General features: G+C 37.7%; 1 protein-coding gene across 3 annotated transcripts in view; it reads left to right on the forward strand.

Moving 5' to 3' along the window:
* The window catches only part of ANKIB1 (ankyrin repeat and IBR domain containing 1), a 147,003-nt gene that overhangs the window by 1,894 nt on the left and 131,240 nt on the right, over nt 1-13,869 (forward strand). The window lies entirely within an intron of this gene.

Raw genomic sequence — 13,869 nt, forward strand, 5'->3', positions numbered from 1 at the left:
CCTGCCAACAGCACTGGGAATTTTGAGTTTTCAATATGAAAATTTTCCAAAACCATGCAGATTATGCCATAAGGCTGAGTTCTAACAGGTGGCTGCTGAGGAAAAAGTTTTTTTAGTTACTCTTCTGTACTCTATAGCACTGCCCACTTTTGAGAGACCTGATTTTCTTTTTTTCCTCTTCCTTTTCTGGAGTATGCAGTTGAACTTGTGAAAGTGAAATCTGTGTGTTTACATTGTACTTGTAAGTAAAAGTTCAAGCTAATTTTCACATATAAATAGATGGAAGAACTTGAATTAAGCTCATCTGAGTCTCCTCATGGAAGTCTCCTCATGGAAGTCTCCTTATGGAAGTTAGAAAAGATTCCTCAGTGCTTTGGGTGCTTTTTTCTTCTTTGAGGATGAACACATTTATTTAGATGAAATTTTAAAATACTTTTTTGTAATATTAGACTTATATGTGACACATATTCCAAAAGAGATTTGAAAGTGACTTGATCATTATTTAAAAGACCAGTCTGAGAGGAGTTGCTATGCATGGTTTTAAAAATGCTTATCAGTATTTTATTTCCTTTCTGAAAGTCATTGCTTAGGGAATAGTAATTTCTGGACTTTAAGTTTATTTTTCAGACAGTCTTAGACTACCTTTTTTTTTCTTTTGAGATAACTTACTTTCATACTTATTTCATTTCAGTAAACCTTTATTGAATGCCTACTGTATGTGCCAGGCACTATGTTAGTTACTGGGACTACAGTATAAATAAATTGTGATTGGTTTCCTCATTGAATTTGCCGGTCTAGTTTTTGACTGTGATCCTATCCATTTGCCTTTACAGACATCTCTAATAGGTTTTGAAGTCACTTTACTGTATTTGGGGTTGTTTCATATCTTTTGTATAAGAATAAATACATTAAATGCCATTTATGAGTACTTGTACTAACATGCTAAAGCCTTTATATGCTAATTTTATCCAGTTCTTAAAACGGTCCTACAAAGTTTTAAATCTCCATTTAAAAACCATACAGATTCTGATTTATAGTAGTGCTGAGTGTTGTTTTACTTGTAATATGCTAGAGAAGATTCAACCTTAAGATTCCTCTATAAGAAAAATATGTTGTAATATAGCAATTTTTAATTCTCTAATAATGCTTTGAATAGATTTTCATTGATTAATGATTAATGATTGTTTAATAAATGATTAATATCATTTGTTTTCTAAAGCACATGAATTATATACTATCAATGTAATAATCAGTAGTTGTTGAAACCTTAGAAAAAATAGTTCTGAAGTTCATTATGGTTAACTGTAATATAGATCTTCAGGCATGTATAATTGTTTTCTCCTAGTTCCCATAGTGGGAACAACAGCTTATAAAATGTTCTTTAAAGTGTGTGTATTCTCCAGGAAAGATAGGGTGTTGAGTTACATGAAATCTATTCAACTTTTTAAGTTTTGAGTATAATTTTAATAACTGTCTAATGTCTTGGAGAGTGTTGGTCTCTGCAGTGAAAATATCTTTCTTCAGATTACAAAATAATCTTGCTCATCTTTTAGGATATATGCTTTACCAGCAGTTTGATACAGTTCAGTCTAATCCTCTCAGAGCCTCTCACATTATTTTAAAAGACGATCTTCCACTGTCAACTGTCTTCTCCAAAAACCTCATTGTATTCTTAACTTTTTATTCTGTTTTTGTTGTTTTGTTTTGCTTTTACCATAAACTTTCAACCGTTTGCCATTCTTGAGGTTAAGACCTTTGCTCCTGGTTATGCAGTCCTGTTTTTAGGACTATAGAGCAGATACTATTCCTCCTTCAAGTTCCCAAGAAAGGTAATCCTTGATGTTTTCCTGTCCTCAGTCAGACATATTTTTTTAAAGATTTTTTTAAAAAATGTATTTATTTGGCAGACAGAGATAACAAGTATGCAGGGAGGCAGTTATTGTTGTTTGCTTTTGTAAAAGATGGTATTTAAAAACTAAGATTTAGAGGCTCAGTCTGCTTATTGTTACTGGGGTGTCATTACTTTTGGAACTAGGAAATGTATGACTCTGAGTATGGTTTGTATACTCAGACATAAAGGAGGCAGGCAGAGAGAGGAGGAAGCAGGCTCTCCATGGAGCACAGAGAGTCCAATGTGGGGCTGGATCCCACGACCCTGGGATCATGACCTAAATGAGCATAAAAACATTGTCCTCCCTAATCTATCCCCTCAGAGTATTAGGAAAGTTTGTAAGTAAAATTTTAAGCCAGGATTTTTATTCTGTTTTCTGACCTCAGGCAGAAAAGTTGATTTACAGAAAAGATGACTTTCTCTGACTTGCAGGAAGATGCCAGAACAGGGCAAAGAACTCCTATACCTCCTTCCCTCAGATTTCAGTATTGTTAATATTTTACTGCATTTCCTCTATTGCCTGCTTTTTTTCTGTTTCCATACATAAATTACATATGTGTGTGTATTTGTGTAAAAATACATGCATACATACCCATTATTATAGTCTTTTTTCTTAACCTTTTGGAGCAAGCAGCAGTCATGGTGTATCATCACCTGTAAACACTGTGTCTGTTTTTTTCAAAAGCAAGGCACTCCCTTCTGTAACCAACATAAACCCCTCTAATTCAGAAAATAAGTGTTGGTACAACACTACTGCCTAGTCCAAGGAAACTTATTCATATTTCATCAGTGGTTGGAACAATATATCTTACTCTTCTGGGCCAGGATTCTATCCAGGAATATATATTATATTTAGTCATCATGTTTCTTCAGACTTCTTCAGCCTCATTTTTCCCCTTTTTCATGTCCATGACCGGTTTTAAAGGTACAAGGACCTACATTCTATAGGATGATCCTCAACGTAGGTTCGTGTAATATTCCCTCTTGACTCCAGTCAGTTCATGCATTTGTGGCAGGAATACCACAGAAATGGGTCTGTGCTCTTAGCACTTTGCATCCAGAAGCATATGATGTCATCTTTGTCACTGCTGGTGATTAAAACGTTGATCAGAAGCATCTGGGTGGCTTGGTGGGTTAAGCGTCTACCTCCAGCTTAGGTCATGATCCCAGGGTCCTGGGATCAAGCCCCATGTTAGGCTCCCAGAGCAGGCTTCCAGCTCAGCAGAGAACCTGCTTCTCCCTTCTCCCTCTCCCTCTGTTCCTCCCCCTTCTTCTGCCCCTCTCCCTGCTTGTGAGCTCTCACTCACTCATGCTCTCTCTGTCAAATAAATAAATAAAATCTTTAAAATAAATAAATCACCAGTCACTTTGGTATCCTTTTGTATTTGATCAGTATTTGTGGAGAGGTATTCCAAAATTATGCCGGCACCTTGTTCTTATCAAACGTCTCTAATCACTAGCCTTAATGTGGGTATCAGTGAAGACTCTCACCTTAATTAACCACTTCTATGATGATTGACAAATGATATTACTCTTATTTCTTCTACTTGTATTAGTTGGGATTTTATCATAAAGTGGAACTTTCCTTTCTCCCCCATTTAATTATTTGTTTATTAAATCTGTAAGGACTCATGAATTTCTATTTTATTTAATCTTTTGTGATTTGTTACTATTATTACTTATTTTGCTGTCTAAATTGTTCCTGATTTAGCCTGTGGGAGCCCCTTCAAGCTGGCTCCTATGCCTGTTTATCATGCTCCCATCTCATTCATTGTGCATTTCTGGCAGAACATGCTGTTCCTTGTTCATTCTGTGCTTTGCCTGGTCTAACCCTGGAATCAGCCATTTCTCTAAGGAATCCTGTTTGATCTTTGTTATTGTTGTTTGCTTTTATAAAAGATGGTATTTAAAAACAAAGATTTAGAGGCTCAGTGTGCTTATTGTTACTGGGGTGTCATTACTTTTGGAACTAGGAAATGTATGACTCTGAGTATGGTTTGTATACTCAGACATATATAATACACACATGTATATTTTCTATAATTATTTCTGTACCTGGGTATATGTATTATTAAACCATAAATTTGTCCCTATCCTTTCAGTTCCAGTCTAATACTCCAGGGTTCTTTCTAGCCTTCTTCCTTTCCACATTTATAAATGTCTTCTCTGGAGTAGGAAATTTGGCTTCACATTAGTCTCAGTGTAGTTATCATTTGTCCAGTTGTTTGAGTTACTTCCTCAGCATGTTACCATTCTCCCTGCCATGTAGACCATCTTCTACCACCCCGTGTCATTGATTGCTGGGCCTACTGGCCTGTGCCTTTTTGTGGATCTATAACCCTTGACTGGGCCTACGACACTGTGCAGATCTCCACACAACATCTATTTATCCTTAACCTCTGGCTAGTTGGCTCACTGCTCTGCTGGCCTTCCTGACATGCCTTTAGTGCCCTTTATCTACCAGCATGCAGACTGCTTTGCATGGCCCAGTATTTCTTTTTTTTTTTTTTTTAAAGATTTTATTTATTTATTTGAGAGAGAGACAGTGAGAGAGAACATGAGCGAGGAGAAGGTCAGAGAGAGAAGCAGACTCCCCGTGGAGCTGGGAGCCTGATGTGGGACTCGATCCCGGGACTCCAGGATCATGACCTGAGCCGAAGGCAGTCGTCCAACCAACTGAGCCACCCAGGCGCCCCCCCAGTATTTCATTAGTTAATTTTTTAAAAGATTTTCTTTATGTATTTGACAGACAGAGATCACAAGTAGGCAGAGAGGCAGGCCTACTTGCTTGCCGGGGGGGGGGGGGAAGCAGGCTCCCTGCCAAGCAGAGAGCCCGATGCGGGACTCGATCCCAGGACCCTGGGACCATGACCTGAGCCAAAGGTTAAGGGTCCTTAACCCACTGAGCCACCCAGGCACCCTTATTGTTAATTTTTAAGTGTATTTCCAGGATTTATAAACATACATACATATGATGAAATGTATACATAATTTCCCCAAATAAAAATAACATACTATATTAATATTTTATATTAATATACTAGAATATAATATATTATATTCTACACTTTGTTTTTTTAATGACTGTATAATAATCCATTGTGTGTGCATGCACATACACGCGGACACCCCTACCTACCTGGGATTAATGATAAACAATCATAAAGTCCTTCCATCCTTATCCATTCCCCTTTGCAATATGGCTTTGCTGCTTCTCTCTAGAGGCATAATCTGTTCCTCCACCTCTTGAGTCCTGGTTGACCCTGTGATTTGCTTTAACCAATGAATATGGTGGAAGTGATATGTGAGATCTAGAGGTTAGTCCTTAAGAGACATTCCAGGGATGATTGCCTGCAACTGCCATGTAAGGAAGGTGGTCTGGCCTATAGGAGGATGAGAGAGCGGTCTTTTGAAAGTGAACCAAGACTACCCAGTGGACAGCACTTACCAACAGACATGAAAGTGGACTCCTTTGGATCTGCTAGCCCAGCTGACTCTTTAGCTGAATGTACCCACAGAGGAACCAGAGGTGAAACCAGCAAAAACAGACAAACAAAAAGAAGCCAACCCTGCCCAGCTAGCCTACATAATTATGAGAAATAACATAATTGCTTTGAGGCATTAAGTTTGAGATGTAGCAATAGATATCTGAAACCATATCTGTGCTCATTTTAGACGTCTTGGTTGTTTCTAGTCTATCATGAACAGTATTGCAGTGAGTATCTTGTACACAATACATGCCATTTTAATTTTAATAAGTAACACTAGATTATTTTTCAGAAATGTTGATATATTTCTTATTGCCATCATTAATGTCCAAGTGTATTTTCCCCATAAGCTTATTATTGCTGATTTTTTGTTGTTGTTTTTGTAAGAAGATGAGTAGAAAGTTTCTTTTGGTGCTTAATTCTGCATTTCATTAACTTTGTGAAGTTGAGCATCATTTGATATATTAGTTGGTCCTTTTGATTTTTCATTCTATGAATTGCTCATTCATATCTTTATTCATTTTCCTATTGGATTTTTTCCTTACCAATGTTTTGGTTCTCTTTGATATGTTATCAGTATAATCCTTTAGCTTTCTTTGCATATATGTTCTGTCAGTCTTTTTTGGGGGAGAGGGTCACAGTTTTTGGCATTATTTGCCATACATTTTGGGGAGGGGATATTTCTTATAATCATTTGTGTCTTTCTCTGTAGCTCTTGCTTGTTCTGTCTTGAAAATCTCTCTCTCCTATCTTAGGTAATAAAAACTTTTTCATAAATTTTCTTCTAACTTTGTATTGTCTTTTCTGTCAATGAGGAATCATGTTCATTTGCTCTAGAAATCTAAAAAACAGTGATATAAACAAATTAGGGGTGTCATTTTCCATAAGTAGTGGGAAATTAGCGATAAGCCATGCAGATCTGTTATGGTGCTTCCACAATACTGTCAGGAATTCAGGCTTACTGGTCTTTCTTTCAGTCACCTTTAGTCCCACATGGCATTCCAGGCTGAGAAGCAACTTCCTTCAGTTTTTTCTTTCATCATTCATTGCTCTTCTTGTTTTAACTGAGGAGCAAATCCAGTTTGGTGACTGTAACTTATGAGGGATGAGGCCAAGACTAAGCAGGTCCCTCAAATAGCAAGTTCTTTTGAAATATTTTCTCTGTTCTTTAAAAATAATAATACTGATTTTGCTTTCTGTGTCATAATAAATGTATGTACAGAATAAGGCCCCAGAATCTTTAACCCATTTGACAACTATGGGTTTTTTTTCCAGAGTTATTTACAGGCACACAGGGAAATAAACAGATTATATTCTCAGATTGGAAACTGTAGATTTTAAGAACATAGGAGTTTATCCTTATGTTCAGTAAGAAATACTAATTAAAGGCTTTTTATGTGCCAGTAACTGGTAAAAAGTGAATTTAAAACTCAATATGATGTGATCCTTGTTCTCAGAAAGTTTACCAGGTAATTGGAAAAGCAGATTAAACATTTCATTATAATATTAGTTGGTAAATTGAGGGTATTATCAACTTAGGGTGTAAGGACATCTAACTATGTTACTTGAGGGTTGAGGAGCTATGATCAGTTACAACCCTATCAGGGTTGATGGAGAAAGTGCTTTTAAGTTGAGAATGACTTGTTGGAGTTAGCCTATTAAAAGAGGAGCTTTTTAGGGGTATGGAAAAAACATTCTAGGAGCTTTAGTAATTCAGAGGTGGGTCTAAGTTAAAGAGATAGGCTGGGATAAGATAAATTCTGGTTTAGTCAGAGACTACTCCTTAATTCCAGGGACTGGAAGCCTTGGGAAGGTTTTAAAAAGTAATTGAACAAGCTCAGATTTGTTTTTTGATAAAGATAAGCTGCTTGTAGTTGGTGGGGGGCACTTTGGGAAGTGGGATCAGGAGGCAAGGGCACCTACTAGATAGGAAATTTATCTGACACATTAACATCTATTCCATATTAAGGGTGCCTGGCTGGCTCAATGGTAGAGTGTGCGACTCTTGATCTCGGGGTCGTGATTTTGAGTACCATGTTGGGCATAGAACTTATTTAAAAAAAAAAATAATAAAATCTGTTGCATATTAGTTAAATAAATATCCAATGAACACCTATGTGAATATGATATAATGCAGACATAAAACATTATTCCTATTCTTAAGGAGTTTATATTTTAAGGTAACTAAAAATATATATATCAACAATATGAGGCTGTATACTAATATGGTTTCTAGCCTATAAAATGAAGGCAGGTAAGGAATAGAATTAAAACCTCTAACTTGGTTTCATGGCTCCAAAGCTCATATTCTTTCCATGTGGAAGGCTGTGCTACCTTCCACAGCACTTATTTCCCTTTAACTTATTTAATTACCAGTATGTTGCTTGTAAGTTACCTCAAAACCCTTGTGAAGTAAGATTAGGGTACAGTTAAAATGGTTTTCGGCTTGGAACACAAAGTATCAAAGGAGCTGTACTCTCGCTTTCTCCAGGCAATCTCTGTGGTGAATGGAGTATAACCAGGAAGATATAAATGTTGGTCAGAAAAATTGCCACATTATGTGAATGAAACAGTTATAAACAGTCTTGAGATTTATGTCTGGGAAATTCAGTATTGAACTGATAGGACAATGGAGGACAAGACTCTGGCATGGCATGGCGTGTCACTAGATAGCTGAATAGCATTCTTAACAATGTCAAGGGTTCTTTTTTCCAGTTAGTAGATAGAGCATGGAATGAGAAAAGGACATCAGTATTGCCAATAAATACATACAGCAATGATGGTTTTTTTTTTTTTTAAGATTTTATTTATTTATTTGACAGACAAAGATCACAAGTAGGCAGAGAGGCAGGCAGAGAGAGAGGAGGAAGCAGGCTCCCCAAGCAGAGAACCAGATTCGGGGCTCAATCCCAGGACCCTGGGACCATGACCTGAGCTGAAGGCAGAGGCTTTAATCCACTGAGCCACCCAGGTGCCCCACAATGGTGGTTTTTGATGATGTATTTACTTTTATTTCCAGAGAGCAGTTGAAAAGGTAAAGATTATCCTGTATCTCTTTCAATCATTCTAATGCCTCACTTTATTTAAATTTGTTAAACGAGATATTTTGACTCAGGCCAGGGAGAGAAGGCTGGAGATAATAATGTCATCCTTTGGTGTCCGTCTGTCCACCTCTGTTAGGATGTGCTTGCCATGTGATGTCTATAGGCCTGTTTTTCTTTCTTGTAAAATTGATACACTTGGATAAATATAGTTGACCCTTGAACAACATGGGTCTGAACTGCGCAGGTCCATTTATTACGTGGGTTTTTAAAAATAAATACAATATAATACTGTAGATATATTTCCTTGTGATTTTCTTAGCATTCTTTTTTCTCTAGCTTACTTTATCATAAGAATACAGTATTTAATACATATAACATATGAAATATATGTTAATCAACTGTTTATGTTATCAGGCTTCCATTCAACAGTAGGCTATTAGCAATCCAGTTGTGTTTTGGGGGAATCAAAAGTTATATATGGATTTTTGACTGTGTAGGGTCCAGCACCCCAACCCCCATGTTGTTTAGGGGTCAGCTCTAATCTTCTGGGGGGTTTTCTTGCTCTGAAATGTGACTTGACATGACCTCTACAAAATTACTTTGAAAGTTAGCATATGATATTCTTTTTTTTTTTTTTTAAGATTTTATTTATTTATTTGACAGAGAGAGATCACAAGTAGGCAGAGAGGCAGGCAGAGAGAGAGAGGAGGAAGCAGGCTCCCTGCTGAGCAGAGAGCCCGATGCGGGGCTCGATCCCAGGACCCTGAGATCATGACCTGAGCTGAAGGCAGCGGCTTAACCCACTGAGCCACCCAGGCGCCCCAGCATATGATATTCTGATTGAGAAAATTACCTTTTCTGTAGAGTAGGGAGGACAAGAAAGGAAAGATAGAGAGAGGTTGCTTTGAGAACTTGGTGTCATAGTATGAAGAAAAATGTTCTCCAGAAACTCAGAGGGAGGTGTTACTTTTGATTTTTTAACTACTCACAGACTGAATGTGGGTTAAATGCTGGATACGTAAGGCAGTTAAAAGTGCAAAATAATAAGATTGTTATACTCAAGGATTATGGTTTAGTAGACTTTGCAGTTGGTATTCCTTGAGAAAATTGAACATTAATGTTTTGAGCTAGAGGTTCTCCAAGTTTAGCATGTATCAGAATCACTGGGAGGGCTTGTTAAGGCACAGATTGTTGGCCCAACCCCCAGAGTTTCTGATTCAGTAAGTTTGGGGTAGAACCTGAGAGTTTTTGTTTCTCTCAATTTCCCAAGTGCTGCTGAGGTTGCTGGCATCTACTGCGTGGAATTTATTTCTCCCTTAGGCTTCTAAAACAGTACTAGTTGTGTAGAAGCACTGGGAGAATTTTAAAAATTATTCCTTCAATCATTTTTTGGATACAGATGAGGAACTCTGATGGGGGAGATAAAATGAAGGAAATTAACTCTAATTCCAAAACACATCTTAAAAGGTAAAAACACAGTTGAATGGACACAGGAAGATGAATAGTCAGCTGCAGGATAGATTAAAGTGGGAAAAAACAGGGCTCAGTTCCATTTACTTAGGAACTTCTCTTATCCACTATCTAGAATATGATTTAAACGAAACCTCTCTTCATTTGGAATTTTGTGCCCTTAAACCTATGTAGCATCAACTACATATCAAGGACCGATTTTAAGTAGGGTATGCACCATGATGTCAGTGTGCCAGTGTTTAACCTAAAAGTTGTATAGCCTAGGGGCACCTGGATGGCTCTGTTGGTTAAGCCTTCAGCTCAGATGTCCTGGGATCCAGCCCCATCAGGCTCCTGATTCGGTGGGGAGTCTACTTGTGTCTGCCCCTCCACCTGCTCATATGCACCTTCATACTCTTTCTCTCTCTCAAATAAATAAATAAAATCTTAAAAAAGCAAAACAAAACAAACAAACAAAAACCTCGTATAGCCTAAAAGTCTCAGTGATTCCTTTCACCACCTTCCTTTTTCATACCTTTTACTCCTTGATGTTGTTTGTGTATACTTCTTTCTCCCTATTTGGGTTTCTGGCTTCTGTGTTTTGTATCTTTTTTAACATGTGTATACTAAATAATACTAAATAATTTATTAATCAGTAGTCTCCAGTAGTTTGGCTGAAGAAAAATTTCTGCATTTTAAAATTGGGAAAATATGTGTAGAAAATGTCACAGGCTTTATATCTTAATATTAAATTGCTTACCCAAAAAGCATAGTCTATACATTGTTAACTTCCAGACCATATCTCCAGCCCAGACCTTTCTCCTTGGCTTCTTGTATATCCCTTTTGCCTACCTGACATCTGGTTGGCCTCTCAAATGTAACATGTTCAATTTTAAACAGATCCCCCACCTTCCCACTTGCACTTTAATCTCCTGCAGTCTTTCCTCTCCCTTCCAGGTGCTCAGGCCAAGAACCTTGGAGTCATTCTTTTTTTTTTTCTTCCTCACTCCCACTTCTAGTCTGTCAGCAAATTCCATCCTTACCTTCAGAGTACATCCAAAACCTGATCAAGTATTTACCACCTCCACTGTCATCTCCCAGATCCAAGCTGCTGTCAACTTTTTTTTTTTTTTAAGATTTTATTTCTTTGTCATTTGTCAGAGAGAGAGAGCGAGAGCGAGCGAGCGAGCAGAAGCAGGCATTGTGGCAGGCAGAGGCAGAGAGAGAAGCAGGCTCCCCGCTGAGCAAGGAGCCCGATGTGGGACTTGATCCCAGGACCCTGGGATCACGACCTGAGCCGAAGGCAGCAGCTTAACCTACTGAGCCACCCAGGTGTCCCTACCGTCAACTTTTACTTGGATGACTGCCGTCACTTTGTAAATAGTCTCCCTGCTTCTAGCCTTGCTGCCACTCCTGTTAGTCTTCTTAGACAGCTGTCCAGGGGATCCTGTTAAAAGTCAGGTCTTTCATTCCTCTCCCAAAAACCCTGTAGTGGGTTTTCTTTTTTATCAGAATAAAAGCCTAGTGATTTACGATGCTCCTTTTTGAGACCCTGAACAGTCCATCTGCCCCCATTACTACTCTTGATTTCATATCCTACTCATTTCTTTTTTTTTTTTTTTAAGATTTTTTATTTATTTGTCAGAGAGAGAGAGGGAGAGCGAGCGAGCACAGGCAGACAGAATGGCAGGCAGAGGCAGAAGCAGGCTCCCCGCCGAGCAAGGAGCCCGATGTGGGACTCGATCCCAGGATGCTGGGATCATGACCTGAGCCGAAGGCAGCTGCTTAACCAACTGAGCCACCCAGGCGTCCCATATCCTACTCATTTCTTCCTCACTGTACACTACAGTAATACTGGCTCCTTTCTGTTCCCTGAATGTATAGGGCATGCTCCTTTCACTGGCTTTTTACCCTGCTATAATGCTCTATCCCCTAAATATCCCACAGCTCACTACTTTACCTGTTTTACTCATGTCACATTCCCTGATCATCCCAAAACTCCATCCCCTTCTTGGCTTTGTTATTATAACACCTTACCTGAATATATAGTAAATTCCATGGGGACAGCGATTTTAGTTTGTTTCGTTTTTGTTGTATTTCCCTACATGCCTGGCAAATGGTAGGTGCTCAGTAAATATCTGTGACATGAATTTATGATTTCCTCTGCCTAGAGGAGTATGCCTTTTCTTTGAGAAATATACCCAATAATCATGTGCTTCTAACATAGACTACCAGTCTTTGACTTCTAACACTTACTATTCTGCTGGTCCCTTTTCTAAAAATGATACATTCCATGCCTCTCTTGCTCAGTTTGAAATTACTGTTTGACTGATTTTTATTGCAGCATACAATTTGCATAACTTGTAGTTCCTAAGTTCATGTATTATCTTGGGAAATAATTAAGCTTTCTTTAATCCTTTGTGAAGTATATGAATTATTCGTTGTCATTGAATGTGGTGTTTCCCAGCAGTCACAGTGCTACTTGGGATGTATGTTTCTTTTACATGACTCTGTGTCATGATTTATAACTTTATACCATAGTCTCTTTCATGTTCTTTAAGAAAGGTTAGTACTTGGTTTCCCTTGTAAACCTGTTGAGAGTACTTGGTCCTGTTTTGATTTCTGAGAGTTTTGTAGGTTTTAGTGTTTTTTGTGTAGTCAGTGCTTCATAACCACCTCATAACTCCTTCATAATTAGGTCCCACAGACACTCCTTGGTCTCTTAATAATTTTTCTTGGCTCAGTAAGACTTGAATTTTATATACTTGTTATGGAAGTCCTACACTTTGGATTTTTCATTTTGGGTATTGTGCCTTATTGTCATGTTTTGAATCATGGAATCATTTGACTCTAGCTGATAACTTCAGTCTGAAAAAGTCACTGCAACACTTACGTTCATCCAGTTGCCATTTCTCAGGTTGCAGGAAAGCACAAGTGGCTCAAATCTCAATTCTTCATATCTTTTTTAGATGTTAAATTCATTAGGTGTTAAAGGTTGTTATATTCCTAATCCTATGATATGTGGAATATGAAGTGAATTTAAAAACATTAAGTCAAAAACATAGGACTCAGTTTCTTGTTTTCCTTTTTAAGATTTTATTTATTTATTTATTTATTTATTTTTAAAAGAGATTTTATTTATTTATTTGACAGACAGAGATCACAAGTAGTCAGGGCAGCAGGCAGAGAGAGAGGGGGGAGCAGGCTCCTTGCTGAGCAGAGAGCCCGATATGGGACTCGATCCCAGGACCCCGAGATCATGACCTGAGCTGAAGGCAGCGGCTTAACCCACTGAGCCACCCAGGTCCCCCCAGTTTCTTGTTTTCTGATGTTGGAGAGTTTCTAGTTTCATACGAGGCATGGCTGTGATTTGGAAAACAGGGAACAGCATGGGGAAGTCTTAATTGTATTTCATTGCTATGGCAATAGAATGTAATAGAACTTAATGCTAAGATTCACTGTCAGTAGCTAAAAATATATAAAGTATAAATGAATTCTTCCTTTCAGATGCAAATCAATATTGAATGTCAATGTGTAGTAGTTGGAGGGTTGCTGACAACACAGATATTGCTACATAGCTTAAGACATCCTGTGGGTGAAAAAAGCATAGGTTCAAAGATACACATAAGTTTACCTATAGTGGATACATTAGAACCAATTTAATGTAATGCAGTGGAGAACGGACTAAAACATTATCTGTCAGATTTTGGTATTATTAAAGGTATGTGTTCAAGGAATATTTAATAATATGCAAAATACTCATGATAAAAACCCAAGTACAAAAGAAAAAAAAATCCAGTTTTATTATACACCATGATCCAGGTTTTTAACTTAAGACTCTCTATACATATAAGCAACATGCCAATGTGTTAATAGTGATTATTATAGGGCTTGAGGGTTATAGTGATCTTTTTATGTTATTCTTTGTACTTTTCTATTTTCTGTACTGCTCTGTCCAATCTTATACTCTCTGTATAATCTTAAGTATTTTTAAAAG

Source organism: Neovison vison, chromosome 4, assembly GCF_020171115.1.
Source record: "Neovison vison isolate M4711 chromosome 4, ASM_NN_V1, whole genome shotgun sequence".
Taxonomy (NCBI): Eukaryota; Metazoa; Chordata; class Mammalia; order Carnivora; family Mustelidae; genus Neogale; species Neogale vison.